Consider the following 15,598-nt stretch of genomic DNA (forward strand, 5'->3'; position numbering starts at 1 on the left):
ACTGGGGGCAATGCTGGACACTGGGGGAGATTGCTGGACACACTGGGGGCAATGCTGGACACTGGGGGAGATTGCTGGACACACTGGGGGCAATGCTGGACACTGGGGCAGATTGCTGGACACACTGGGGGCAATGCTGGACACTGGGGCAGATTGCTGGACACACTGGGGGCAATGCTGGACACTGGGGCAGATTGCTGGACACACTGGGGGCAATGCTGGACACACTGGGGGCAATGCTGGACACTGGGGCAGATTGCTGGACACACTGGGGGCAATGCTGGACACACTGGGGCAGATTGCTGGACACACTGGGGGCAATGCTGGACACACTGGGGCAGATTGCTGAACACACTGGGGGCAATGCTGGACACTGGGGCAGATTGCTGGACACACTGGGGGCAATGCTGGACACTGGGGGAGATTGCTGGACACACTGGGGGCAATGCTGGACACTGGGGCAGATTGCTGAACACACTGGGGGCAATGCTGGACACTGGGGCAGATTGCTGGACACACTGGGGGCAATGCTGGACACTGGGGCAGATTGCTGGACACACTGGGGGCAATGCTGGACACTGGGGGAGATTGCTGGACACACTGGGGGCAATGCTGGACACTGGGGCAGATTGCTGGACACACTGGGGGCAATGCTGGACACACTGGGGCAATGCTGGACACTGCGCCTGTGCGGCCGCCCTGCTTGTGAATCCCAGCCCCGAACTCTGCATAATGCATAACACACTGCAGGGCTGGGATTACCAAGGTGGGTGGCTGCACAGGCGCAGTCTGCAAGCCTGGCTGTGACGTCAGACGGCCAGAGCTCTCTGCGCCTGCACCAAACAGCGATACACAGCGCAGGCACCGGATTTCATGGGTAAACAGTGCTGAGGGGGCGGTGCCCGGCGTTGAGTGACGGCAATGGGGGGGGGGCGCCAAACTCGGAAACAGCCCCGGGCGGCAAAAGCTCTAGCTACGCCAGTGCCTTCAATGATTGCAGCCATTGGCCCCGTTTTCCCTTGTTTCTTCCAGACCCATTTGCACCCATCAGAGACTAGTCTGTTGCCTTTCATCTCATCGCTCCAAATCACCCATCTTCAATCTTATACTGTCCATTTGTCATACGTTTTTGCAAACTCAAGCCAACGCTTCTCATCACAATAGTGAAGTTGAAGTCTCTCACCTTATTTGCAGCTTCCAGACTTGTGTAACGTCTGCAGGACAATTGATTGATTTTTGTATGGTTATCCTGAGGAAGGAGTCGGTGGAATCTGAAACGCATCAACAATAAACAATACATTTGTGTATAAGACAGCCAAGATGATTGTCTATAAAATGATGGGAGTCTCACGTTGGAAGCAGTAGTGGATGGTGAGATATGGAGCCTGAAAGTCAAAAGGTCAAAACATTGTTACTCTTTTGCTCGTCAGTGTGTTTGTCTTAGGGTATGTGTCCACGGGCCGTTTTACATCCGGAATAGCAGCGGATTGAACGCTGAGCAGAGCCGCAGCATTCAATCTGCCGCGTCCAGATGTTACAGCATAGTGGAGGGGATTTTATGAAATCCCGTCTCCACTATGCGTGCTAATACGCACCCGGCGGCCCTGCGATTCCGGACATGCGCCGCGTCTTTTTAGATCGCAGCATGTCCGTTTACCTTGCTGCGCCGCTGCAAGGTAAATCACAGGGCCCTATGTGTGGGGTGCGATGATGCCGGATGTGTGCAATGAACACATCCGGCATCATCGTGTCTCCAGAAGGGGGCGGGGCTTAGGGCAGAGCGAGTTTTCCGCTCCGTCCAAAGCGCCGGCCATCCTGAACGTGGACACGCACCCTTAGGATCTTCTTGTGTTTTTAGGGGGTTGATTTGTGGTCTGTTTATTTTATACTTATTATTGGTAATTTTTTAAATATATTTATTTGTGTTAATAATTTTTGATATATTATATTACTACTATATTTTTAATACAGATTGTTATATGGAAAAAAATAAATTGAAGAAAAAAACCCTGATATAAACAATAGGTCATTTTCTCATGAGGCCTTCAGCGTAACCTCATTATAATGTGATATTTGCAGGTGATTCATGTTTCGTCCTGAAGGTTTAGAGCTGGAGTGGCCTCTGCTGGTAACACCTAGTACTGCACAACAGATGGAAGCATTTTATTGGTTTCGCCAGTAGGTGTCAGTAGCGCTCAGTGTAACGGCATCACAGAGAGATAAGGAGACGTAATATCAGAATCTGGGGAGATAGTGAGAAAGTACAGGAGGAATATATATATATATATTTACATTTTCATATTTTGCATAGTTCATTATTTTTACCGAATAATAATTATTGCAGATGTGACTGAGGGTTAATAATGATCTGGTGAAAAAAGAAAAAACAGCTCCGACTCTAGGGGCATTGTAGCACGGAAGCCAAGGGATCAAATGTAGAAACAATTCAGCGTCTTAAAATGTCGATGTTTATTAGAGAACTAAGTACAAAGTTGTACAAAGTTCAATGCATAGTATTTACATAGACAGTCTTGAATGTTTGCATTGAATTTTCTAATAAACATCACAATTTTAAGAAATTGGATCTTTTTCTACATTAATAATGATTTCCCGATCTAAAATGAATATTTTCTGTGTGTATAAAAAGTGGTTGTCACGCTGTGTTGTCCAGCCTGCTCTCCATTGTAGACTCTACAACGAGGGCTATGGACGGGGCTTATAAAAAGTGGTTGTCACGCTGTGTTGTCCAGCCTGCTCTCCATTGTAGACTCTACAACGAGGGCTATGGACGGGGCGATCCGCACCGCTGATCGGCATGGGGTCTCTTAGGCCGCGTCCGGCCTCCTCCCACTTCAGGACCACTGGTTAGTTCTGAGGTCCCCCAGGGTCACAAATACCGACCTGATGTTGACACCCCAATCGGCATAGCACAGGGCAGCCCAGAACACCTGGACTCAAGCGCTCCAGCACTCAGCCTCCCTGGTAACTAGGATTACAGGCGCACGCCACCGCGCCCGGCGATTGTCTAGTGTTGCTATTACTGACTAGAGGCTGCAAGGAGCCGTGACGTCATCGGGAGCCACAGCGCCATCTAGTGTCTGCAGGATGAACCTGCCATAAAGTCAGTAACATAAGTCAGTATACCGCTGCAACATGGTCACAAATCACAGTAACATCAGAAATAACCTCAGAAATACTCTGACACCGGAGTCTGATACTTGACTCTGATACAGGAAATTAGTAAAATTAGTACCTGGGATCACTTGACCTTGTGGTGCAATGGTAAGGCCGACGGCTGTAGTCTCTAGACGCAGGATCCATTTTTTGTCGGCCGGATCCTTTTTTTTTTCCGCCGGATTGGTTTTATCTTTCTGCCGGATCCGTTTTTTCCACCGGGTCCGTTTTTTTCCGCCGATCCGTTTTTTTTTTCCGAATCCGTCGTTTTTTCGCCAGTCGGTTTGTTTTTGCGCCGGATCCGTTTTTTTACGCCAGATCCGGTTTTTTTCGCCGGATCCGTATTTTTCCGCCGATCCGTTTTTCCGCCGGATCCGTATTTTTCCGCCGGATTCGTTTTTTTTCCGCAGATCCGGGTTTTTTTTGCCGAATCCGTTTTTTTTCCCGCCAATCTGTTTGTTTTTCCGCTGGATCCGTTTTTTTTCCGCCGATCCGTGTTTTTTTGCCGAATCTGTTTTTTTCCGCCAATCGGTTTGTTTTTGCGCCGGATCCGTTTTTTTACACCAGATCCGTTTTTTTTCGCCGGATCCGTATTTCTCCGCCGATCCGTTTTTCCGCCGGATCCGGTTTTTTTTCCCGCCGGATTCGGTTTTTTTCCGCAGATCCGTTTTTTTTTGCCGAATCCGTTTTTTTTTCCGCCAATCTGTTTGTTTTTCCGCCGGATCCGTTCTTTTCCGCCGATCTGTGTTTTTTTGCCGAATCCGTTTTTTTTCCGCCAATCGGTTTGTTTTTGCGCCGGATCCGTTTTTTTTTACCCCAGATCCGTTTTTTTTTCGCCGGATCCGTGTTTTTCCGCCGATCGGGTTTTTTTTGCCCCGGATCCATTTTATTACAAGCCAGATCCGTTTTTTTTTTCCGCCGGATCCGTTTTATTTTTCTGATCCGTTTTTTTTGCCGACTTTGTTTTTATCCCGCCAATCCGTTTTTTTTGTGCCGGATCCGGGGTTTTTTTACGCCGATTCGTTTTTTTTTTTTTGCCGAATCCGTTTTGTTCCCGCTGATCGGGGTTTTTTTGCGCCGGATCCGTTTTTTTACAAGCCAGATCCGTTTTTTTACAGCCCACAGAGAACTATATACAGCACAGAGCAGTATACAGCACAGAGCACAGCCCACAGAGAACTATATACAGCCCACAGCAGTATACAGCACAGAGCACAGCCCACAGAGAGCTATATACAGCCCACAGTAGTATACAGCACAGAGCACAGCCCACAGAGTACTATATACAGCCCACAGTAGTATACAGCACAGAGCACAGCCCACAGAGTACTATATACAGCCCACAGCAGTATACAGCACAGAGCACAGCCCACAGAGAACTATATACAGCCCACAGTAGTATACAGCACAGAGCACAGCCCACAGAGAGCTATATACAGCCCACAGTAGTATACAGCACAGAGCACAGCCCACAGAACTATATACAGCCCACAGTAGTATACAGCACAGAGCACAGCCCACAGAGAACTATATACAGCCCACAGCAGTATACAGCACAGAGCACAGCCCACAGAGAGCTATATACAGCCCACAGTAGTATACAGCACAGAGCACAGCCCACAGAGTACTATATACAGCCCACAGTAGTATACAGCACAGAGCACAGCCCACAGAGTACTATATACAGCCCACAGCAGTATACAGCACAGAGCACAGCCCACAGAGAACTATATACAGCCCACAGTAGTATACAGCACAGAGCACAGCCCACAGAGAGCTATATACAGCCCACAGTAGTATACAGCACAGAGCACAGCCCACAGAGTACTATATACAGCCCACAGTAGTATACAGCACAGAGCACAGCCCACAGAGTACTATATACAGCCCACAGCAGTATACAGCACAGAGCACAGCCCACAGAACTATATACAGCCCACAGTAGTATACAGCACAGAGCACAGCCCACAGAGAACTATATACAGCCCACAGCAGTATACAGCACAGAGCACAGCCCACAGAACTATATACAGCCCACAGTAGTATACAGCACAGAGCACAGCCCACAGAGAACTATATACAGCCCACAGTAGTATACAGCACAGAGCACAGCCCACAGAGTACTATATACAGCCCACAGCAGTATACAGCACAGAGCACAGCCCACAGAACTATATACAGCCCACAGTAGTATACAGCACAGAGCACAGCCCACAGAGAACTATATACAGCCCACAGTAGTATACAGCACAGAGCACAGCCCACAGAGAACTATATACAGCACACAGTAGTATACAGCACAGAGCACAGCCCACAGAGAACTATATACAGCCCACAGCAGTATACAGCACAGAGCACAGCCCACAGAGTACTATATACAGCCCACAGCAGTATACAGCACAGAGCACAGCCCACAGAACTATATACAGCCCACAGTAGTATACAGCACAGAGCACAGCCCACAGAGAACTATATACAGCCCACAGCAGTATACAGCACAGAGCACAGCCCACAGAGAACTATATACAGCCCACAGTAGTATACAGCACAGAGCACAGCCCACAGAGAACTATATACAGCCCAGCCCACAGCAGTATACAGCACAGAGCACAGCCCACAGAGAACTATATACAGCCCACATCTCTTCTCTTCCTCCCCTCCCCTCCTCCGAGAATGGCCCCACAGTCCAGAAAAAAAAAAAAACTCTCCTCACCTCTCCTCGTGCCCAGCGTTGCTTCCTGGTTCCTGCTCCTGTCTCAGCAGCTGCAGTCTGCCCGGGACACAGCAGGTGCGCGATGATATGACATCATCGCGCACCCGCAGTGTCAGAGGCAGAGCGGGGAATGATGGGAGAGGAGCGTCTGTAGACGCTCTCTCCTCCATCATTGCATTCAACTGTACCGGCGTCTATACGCCGGTATAGTTGAATGCGACGGCGGGGGCGGCGGATTGAGCGGCCCACCACTGGCACCGGCCCTTCTGGCATTTGCCAGAAGTGCCCTATGGCCAGTCCGGCCCTGCTTGACTCTGATACAGGAAATTAGTAAAATTAGTAAAATTAGCAAAAATTAGTACCTGGGATCACTTGACCTTGTGGTGCAATGGTAAGGCCGACGGCTGTAGTCTCTAGACGCAGGATCCATTTTTTGTCGGCCGGATCCTTTTTTTTTTCCGCCGGATTGGTTTTATCTTTCTGCCGGATCCGTTTTTTCCACCGGGTCCGTTTTTTTCCACCGATCCGTTTTTTTTTTGCCGAATCCGTCGTTTTTTCGCCAGTCGGTTTGTTTTTGCGCCGGATCCGTTTTTTTACGCCAGATCCGTTTTTTTTCGCCGGATCCGTATTTTTCCGCCGATCCGTTTTTCCGCCGGATCCGTATTTTTCCGCCGATCCGTTTTTCCTCCGGATCCGTTTTTTTTCCGCCGGATTCGTTTTTTTTCCGCAGATCCGGGTTGTTTTTGCCGAATCCGTTTTTTTTCCCGCCAATCTGTTTGTTTTTCCGCTGGATCCGTTTTTTTTCCGCCGATCCGTGTTTTTTTGCCGAATCTGTTTTTTTTCCGCCAATCGGTTTGTTTTTGCGCCGGATCCGTTTTTTTTACACCAGATCCGTTTTTTTTCGCCGGATCCGTATTTTTCCGCCGATCCGTTTTTCCGCCGGATCCGGGTTTTTTTTCCGCCGGATTCGTTTTTTTTCCGCAGATCCGTTTTTTTTGCCGAATCCGTTTTTTTTTCCGCCAATCTGTTTGTTTTTCCGCCGGATCCGTTCTTTTCCGCCGATCTGTGTTTTTTTGCCGAATCCGGTTTTTTTCCGCCAATCGGTTTGTTTTTGCGCCGGATCCGTTTTTTTTTACCCCAGATCCGTTTTTTTTTCGCCGGATCCGTGTTTTTCCGCCGATCGGGTTTTTTTTGCCCCGGATCCATTTTATTACAAGCCAGATCCGTTTTTTTTCCGCCGGATCCGTTTTATTTTTCTGATCCGTTTTTTTTGCCGACTTTGTTTTTATCCCGCCAATCCGTTTTTTTTGTGCCGGATCCGGGTTTTTTTTACGCCGATCCGTTTTTTTTTTTGCCGAATCCGTTTTGTTCCCGCCGATCGGGGTTTTTTGCGCCGGATCCGTTTTTTTACAAGCCAGATCCGTTTTTTTTTTGCCGATCCGTTTTTTTTTACCTAATCCGTTTTTTTCGCCGATCCGTTTTTTTCCACCTAATCCGTTTTTTTTACGCCAGATCCGGTTTTTTCCGCCAGATCCATTTTTTTCCGCCGATCCGTTTTTTCTTTTTGCCGAATCCGTTTTGTTCCCGCCAATCGGGGTTTTTTTTGCGCCGGATCTGTTTTTTTGACAAGCCAGATCCGTTTTTTTTCCAACGGATCCGTTTTTTCCGACGGATCCATTTTTTCCTGCTGATCTGTTTTTTTTTGTGCCGGATCCGTTTTTTCCCCGCCGGATCCGTTTTTTTCCGCCGGATCCGTTTTTTTTCGCCGGGGATGTGCATGTCTTCAGTGCCATCTCACAGATCTGCGGAGCATCATTTCTCTCTGTAAGTTATACCTTGATTCAACTTGGCCAAGTGTTTTTGCAGTACCATTATATCTCCATCCATGATTTCTCAAGCACTTTTCCAAAATTGTGTAGTCAAGCTAAGTGAATTCACTATCTACCTTTCTGTTATTTCATAAGCAGTTGCGATGATCGGCATCTTCTCTGAAGTACTGATGAAAACACAATCATTTTACTTCTTTTCAAGAACAGTTTAGTGCTTCTATTGGTTTCTGTTCTAACTTGGCTTGTCCCATGACTTCTATCTCACTAAGGCCAGTCTCACACGTCCAGATAATTCCGGCACTGGAAAAATCGGTACCGGAGTTATCCGTGTCCGTGTGTCCGTGAGCTCACGTGGCACATCAGTGTGGCACACGTGCGGCAGCCGTGTGCCGCCCGTGTGCCAACTGGGTACCACACGAACCGTGCAGGAGACAGCGCTACAGTAAGCGCTGTCCCCTGCTTTGGGTGCTGAAGCCGCTATTCATTTCTTCTCTCCAGCAGCGTTCGCTGGAGAGAAAGAATGAAAAATCATTGTTTTTTTATTTTTTTTTTCCGGTTAAAATAAAGTACCCTGTAACCAACCCCCTCCCACCTACTGTGCGCCCGCCCGCTGGAAATAAAATACTCACGTCACACTGTGTTGTCCAGCCTGCTCTCCATTGTAGACTCTACAACGAGGGCTATGGACGGGGCGATCCGCACCGCTGATCGGCATGGGGTCTCTTAGGCCGCGTCCGGCCTCCTCCCACTTCAGGACCACTGGTTAGTTCTGAGGTCCCCCAGGGTCACAAATACCGACCTGATGTTGACACCCCAATCGGCATAGCACAGGGCAGCCCAGAACACCTGGACTCAAGCGCTCCAGCACTCAGCCTCCCTGGTAACTAGGATTACAGGCGCACGCCACCGCGCCCGGCGATTGTCTAGTGCTGCTATTACTGACTAGAGGCTGCAAGGAGCCGTGACGTCATCGGGAGCCACAGCGCCATCTAGTGTCTGCAGGATGAACCTGCCATAAAGTCAGTAACATAAGTCAGTATACCGCTGCAACATGGTCACAAATCACAGTAACATCAGAAATAACCTCAGAAATACTCTGACACCGGAGTCTGATACTTGACTCTGATACAGGAAATTAGTAAAATTAGTACCTGGGATCACTTGACCTTGTGGTGCAATGGTAAGGCCGACGGCTGTAGTCTCTAGACGCAGGATCCATTTTTTGTCGGCCGGATCCTTTTTTTTTTCCGCCGGATTGGTTTTATCTTTCTGCCGGATCCGTTTTTTCCACCGGGTCCGTTTTTTTCCGCCGATCCGTTTTTTTTTTCCGAATCCGTCGTTTTTTCGCCAGTCGGTTTGTTTTTGCGCCGGATCCGTTTTTTTACGCCAGATCCGGTTTTTTTCGCCGGATCCGTATTTTTCCGCCGATCCGTTTTTCCGCCGGATCCGTATTTTTCCGCCGGATTCGTTTTTTTTCCGCAGATCCGGGTTTTTTTTGCCGAATCCGTTTTTTTTCCCGCCAATCTGTTTGTTTTTCCGCTGGATCCGTTTTTTTTCCGCCGATCCGTGTTTTTTTGCCGAATCTGTTTTTTTCCGCCAATCGGTTTGTTTTTGCGCCGGATCCGTTTTTTTACACCAGATCCGTTTTTTTTCGCCGGATCCATATTTCTCCGCCGATCCGTTTTTCCGCCGGATCCGGTTTTTTTTCCCGCCGGATTCGGTTTTTTTCCGCAGATCCGTTTTTTTTTGCCGAATCCGTTTTTTTTTCCGCCAATCTGTTTGTTTTTCCGCCGGATCCGTTCTTTTCCGCCGATCTGTGTTTTTTTGCCGAATCCGTTTTTTTTCCGCCAATCGGTTTGTTTTTGCGCCGGATCCGTTTTTTTTTACCCCAGATCCGTTTTTTTTTCGCCGGATCCGTGTTTTTCCGCCGATCGGGTTTTTTTTGCCCCGGATCCATTTTATTACAAGCCAGATCCGTTTTTTTTTTCCGCCGGATCCGTTTTATTTTTCTGATCCGTTTTTTTTGCCGACTTTGTTTTTATCCCGCCAATCCGTTTTTTTTGTGCCGGATCCGGGGTTTTTTTACGCCGATTCGTTTTTTTTTTTTTGCCGAATCCGTTTTGTTCCCGCTGATCGGGGTTTTTTTGCGCCGGATCCGTTTTTTTACAAGCCAGATCCGTTTTTTTTCGCCGATCCGTTTTTTTTTACCTAATCCGTTTTTTTTCACCTAATCCGTTTTTTTTACGCCAGATCCGTTTTTTTCCGCCAGATCCGTTTTTTTCCGCCGATCCGTTTTTTCTTTTTGCCGAATCCGTTTTGTTCCCGCCAATCTGGGTTTTTTTTGCGCCGGATCTGTTTTTTTGACAAGCCAGATCCGTGTTTTTTCCGACGGATCCGTTTTTTCCTGCTGATCTGTTTTTTTTTTGTGCCGGATCCGTTTTTTTCCCGCCGGATCCGTTTTTTTCCGCCGGATCCGTTTTTTTTCGCCGGGGATGTGCATGTCTTCAGTGCCATCTCACAGATCTGCGGAGCATCATTTCTCTCTGTAAGTTATACCTTGATTCAACTTGGCCAAGTGTTTTTGCAGTACCATTATATCTCCATCCATGATTTCTCAAGCACTTTTCCAAAATTGTGTAGTCAAGCTAAGTGAATTCACTATCTACCTTTCTGTTATTTCATAAGCAGTTGCGATGACCGGCATCTTCTCTGAAGTACTGATGAAAACACAATGATTTTACTTCTTTTCAAGAACAGGTTAGTGCTTCTCTTGATTTCTGTTCTAACTTGGCTTGTCCCATGACTTCTATCTCACTAATGCTACAAGGGGTTTTCCATTCTCTCCCAATGATGTAGCAGCATGTCTCCCCAGTGTCAGACCGGGGTGTTTAGAGCCCAATAGACGAATGCGAAGGGTCACCTCACAGCTGCAAGAAAAGATTTTCTTTTTGCTCTTATGCTCAAGGACCAAGTGTTCTACCATCTGAAGTTGCCTGCACTATTACAATATATTTTTGGATTCCATACGGCAAACAGCATAATAGAAAAGAAATCTAAATGGCCGATTCTCCTTTTGGTTAGTGACGTCACATCTGTGAAAATATCGAATCAAAATTATTCAAAAAGTGATACACACTATATAATCATATAATTAAAAAGTAAAGGCTGTGACACCAAAAAATGAGCTCTCACACAGATCCGGAAATATAAAAAAAATATATTAGAATATGGCAATGAAACAAGCAGAATAAAAATGTTCCCACGTTTAGTTTTTTTCTAGTAAACACAAGTAAAGCTCTACTTATTGTTGTGCTGCTGTAGTCATACTGACCTGGAGAAGGACGTCAAAGGGAACCTGTCGGCAGGATTGTGCACAGTAACCGACACACAGTGTCAGGTCGGCGGCGTCATACTGATTACAATGATACCTGGTGATGAAATCTATCTTGTTGTTTCTTAATCTTTATTCTCAGTTTTGTGGTGCTGATATGCTTGAGTCCTAAGGGCTGTCCCACACGTCCAGATAATTCCGGTACCGGAATAAATCGGTACCGGAGTTATCCGTGTCCGTGTGCCTGGGAACTCACGGAGGCCATATGTGCGGCACACGTGTGCCGCCCGTATGGCGAGTGGGTACCACACGGAGCGTGTGGTACCCACTCTGCATGGTGCTGAAGCTGCGATTCATATCTTCCCTGTAGCAGCGTTTGCTGCAGAGAAAATATGAAGAATAGTGTTTAAAATAAATATCCATGTGTCCGCCGCCCCCCCACCCCCTGTGCGCCCCCCCGCTGGTCAGAAAATACTTACCCGCTTCCTCGCTGCTTCCTGGTCTGGCCGCGGCTTCTCCTGCATGCCGTCACGTGGGGCCGATCATTTACAGTCATGAATATGTGGCTCCACCTCCCATAGGGGCGGAGCCGACTATTCATGATTGTAAATGATCGGCCCCACGTGACCGCATACAGTAGGAGGCGCGGCCAGACCAGGAAGGAGCGAGGGAGCGGGTAAGTATTTTCTGACCAGCGGGGGGGGGCGCACAGGGGGTGGGGGGGCGGCGGACACCTAAATCTTTATTTTTAACACTATTCTTCATATTTTCTCTACAGCAAACGCTGCTGCAGGGAAGATATGAATACCGGCTTCAGCACCATGTGGGGGGGACAGCGCTTACTGTAGCGCTGTCTCCTGCACGCACACGGACCCCAGACGGAGAATGTCCGTGTGAGGTCCGTGTTTTACGCGGACCCATTGACTCTATTGGGTCCGTGTAAAACGTGTGCTCCCACGAACACTGACATGTCTCCGTGTTTGGCACACGGAGACACGGTCCGCAAAAAATCAATGACATCTGAACAGATGCATTGATTTTTATGTGTCTACGTGTGTCAGTGTCTCCGGTACGTGAGGAAACTGTCACCTCACGTACCGGAATCACTGACGTGTGAAACCGGCCTAACACGGGGTTCATGTATGTGGTGCTCTGATTAGGTATTCATAATGCAGACTGCTGACAGGTCACTGATCCCTTGGCGATCTCCGACAGCTGCTACTGCGCAAGCGGCGCCATATTTGATGAGGATTTTTAAAATCTTCTCTAGTAAGATGGTGACGCTGGCGCATGCGCAGTTGCAGCTATCGGATCTCTATACAAACCGATAGCTGCTATTGCACAGGTGCCCCAAGTGCCACTGACAAAATTGATATTTTATTTTTGCTCAAGGAAATCTGCAAAAGGGATTAAGTGCACAGTAACCATGCGATTATGCTGCAGTGCAGGGGCCAAGGCTGGCATCTGCCTGCAAAAGCGTTTCTTTTTTTTATTCACTATGTGATTGTATTCATTATGGAAACTAGGGGGCGGGTCAGTGAGGGATCAGTGACCTGTCAGCATTTTGCATTATGAATAGCTAATCAGAGCATCACATGAAGACCCCCACAGGCCGCCCCGAAGCACAAGTGTCATGATTACCCCAATGGCAGGGAAATGAAAATAACAAAACGGACTAGCTCTCGGGTGATGGAAACTAAAGTTGACCGTGACCTGAACCTGACACAACACTGGAAGTAGCCGAGGGGTGTTCCTACGATGCCCTAGACACCACGCGCCAGCCGGAGATCTAACTACCCCTATCAGAGGAATATACAGGCCTGCCTTACCTCCAGAGATGAACCCCAAAAGGAGATAGCAGCTCCCCACAGATATTGACGGTGAGTTAAGAGGAAAAGACATACGTAGGATGAACAGCAGATTTAGCACAGTGAGGTCCGCTTTCTAGATAGCAGACGGATAGGAAAGAGTTACTTCACGGTCAACTTCAAAACACTACTCAAAAACACCATCCTGAAATTACTTTAAAACTCCAGTGACAACTCATGCCACTGGAGTGGCAATTTCGGTCCACAAGAGCTTCCAGCTACAGAGAGTCACATCGCAGCAAGCTGGACAAGAAATAGCATAAACTAGAAACAAAATACAACTTAGCTGAACAGGAACTTGAGGCAGGAGAATGCAACAGAATGCTACTGATACATTGTTGGCCGGCATAGGACTAACAGCCAAGCAGCCTTAAATAGGAAACTCCCCTAATGGGTGGCAACAGGTGATCAGGGATAGAAGAAGGCACACAAGTGGCACCACCACAAAACACCACCGGGGGAGCCCACAAACAGAGTTCACAACACACAAGCATATCATTAACTCAATACTGAAAATAAAGATTAAACAACAACCACAAGACGGATTTCAGCACCAGGTCTCATTGTAATCAGTATAACGGCGCCGACCTGACACTGTGTGTAGTTTGCTGAACACAATCCTGCTGACAGGTTCCTCAGAGCACGTGGGGAACGGCATTAAAATAAAAGCCATAAAATTGTGACAAAATTGAATTTTCAAATTGCACCCCATTTTGCTTTTTTTTCTGCTTTCCACTTGAACCTAATATTAAGTGCAGCCATTAGAACTTACAAATTGTCCTGCAAAAAGATAAGCTGGTCATAAAACTATATGAATATATAAAGCTATGGCTGCGAGAATGGCGGGAGTGGAAAGCGATAAACCAAAAATATAAACTTTTGTTATTTTCCCCTTTTTTTCTCAAACTTCCTTTGTCCCTTTTTTGCTTCTTAAACGGGCTGCTTCACATTAATAAATGATATTGACTGTGTACAGAAAGTAAATCTATGGCACTTACTAGTATTTTGTAATTGTCCACATTGCCTCCTTTGTTGGGTTGACTCATCTTTCTATTGCAGTATACACTTCTCATTTCCATGGTTACAGACTACCCTGCAATACAGCAACACTTGCATTAGGCTGCTTTCACACTAGCGTCGGTACAGGGTCGTCGCACTGCGTCGGCCCGACGTACCGACGCATACTGTGAAAAAAATGCCCGACGTGGCAGCGGAAGCAGTCTTACGACGCTTCCGCTGCCCCATTGCAAGGTCCGGGGAGGAGGGCACGGCGTTTCGGCCGCGCATGCGCGGTTGGAAATGGCGGACTAGATGCACAAAAAAATGTTACATGTAACATTTTTTTGTTGCGGCGGTCCCCAAAACACGACGCAACCGTCGCACGACGGTTGCGACGTGTGGCAATACGTCGCAATTAGTGTTGAGCGATACCTTCCGATATCGGAAAGTATCAGTATCGGATTGGATCGGCCGATAATCAAAAAATATCGGATATCGCTGATACCGATACCCGATACCAATGCAAGTCAATGGGACCAAAATATCGGAATTAAAATAAACCCTTTCTTTCCTTGTAGGTTCATTCTACATGAAGGAAAACAGCTAAGAATAATGTAGGATGTATTGGGGGAGGTGGCGGAGACATTAAAGGCACAGAGGTTTAGCCCAATCAAATAGAATAGCAGGAATTTTAAAAAAAATTTAAGACGTTCGGAGTTACAAAGATATTGACCATGTTAAGATTTTTTTTAATTTGTCAGATATTGATCTTTCACTACTTCCATGCCCTTCACCTTCTTTTTTACTTCTCCCACACTTTCTTCTTCATCATCCTCAGCAGCATCTTTGACATCAACTTCTTCTTCACCTTATTCATCTTCTTCTTCATCTTCTACCTATTATTTTTTTTGTTACATTCTTCATATTCTTTTTATTAAACTATTATTCTTCTTCATATTCTACTTCTTCATCATATTCTTATTTGTGACAGGCATTCCTGTAGTTGTTGTCTATAAAAGTTTGAAGATTACACCTTCCGTTCTGCCTGTCACAAAAGAGTTACATTTGTCTGCGTTCAGTTAGGCCTGCAGCATCAGGCTTTATCCAGGGGCACCACGAGGAGGAACGGACTCACCCCCATACACTGCTTAGTCTTCTTCTGCTTATAATTTAGATAATATCTTTTGCTCTGATGTTTAGTCTTATGCTTAATGTTCTTCTGCTCTTTGTTCTGCAGCGTCTTGTTCTTCTGCTTCTCGGTCTTCCGTGTCGTCGTCTCCAGGGTCGTCGTCTCCGGGGTCGTCGTTGTCATCGGGGTGGTCTTCAGGGTCATCGTCTCCAGGGTCGTCATCTCAGGGGTTGTTGTCTCTGGTGTCGTTGTCATCTTAGGGGTGGTCTTCAGGGTCGTCGTCTTTAGGGTCTTGAACTTGGAAATGTAGCAGAAGGTACATGAAGGCTGAGAAAATGCCGAGAACCAGCTGATGGAACTGGAACCCGGATGGCTACCCAAAGGTCCAAGAGCCAATGGAACTACCGAGGACCAGCTGACGTTACTGGAACCCGGTTAGTAAGCAGGATGTACCCGTGCCAGAAAGCACTACCAAGGACCACCTGACGTTGGTGGAACTCGGATACCCAGAAGGAGGCACCTAAGCCAAAGGCTCTGCCTGGAACCAGCTGACAG

At 47.2% G+C, this 15,598-nt stretch overlaps 1 protein-coding gene across 1 annotated transcript in view; it reads right to left on the reverse strand.

Moving 5' to 3' along the window:
- Nucleotides 1-2,509, reverse strand: part of LOC143786272 (FAST kinase domain-containing protein 1, mitochondrial-like) — a 56,992-nt gene extending 54,483 nt beyond the window's left edge. Inside the window, exon 1 of the mRNA XM_077275548.1 lies at nucleotides 1,184-2,509. The gene's annotated coding sequence lies outside the window, so the exon portion shown is untranslated. The remainder of the gene's footprint in view (nucleotides 1-1,183) is intronic.
- Between the last annotated feature and the right edge of the window lie 13,089 nt (nucleotides 2,510-15,598).

This window comes from Ranitomeya variabilis, chromosome 7 (genome assembly GCF_051348905.1).
Source record: "Ranitomeya variabilis isolate aRanVar5 chromosome 7, aRanVar5.hap1, whole genome shotgun sequence".
NCBI classification, from domain to species: Eukaryota; Metazoa; Chordata; class Amphibia; order Anura; family Dendrobatidae; genus Ranitomeya; species Ranitomeya variabilis.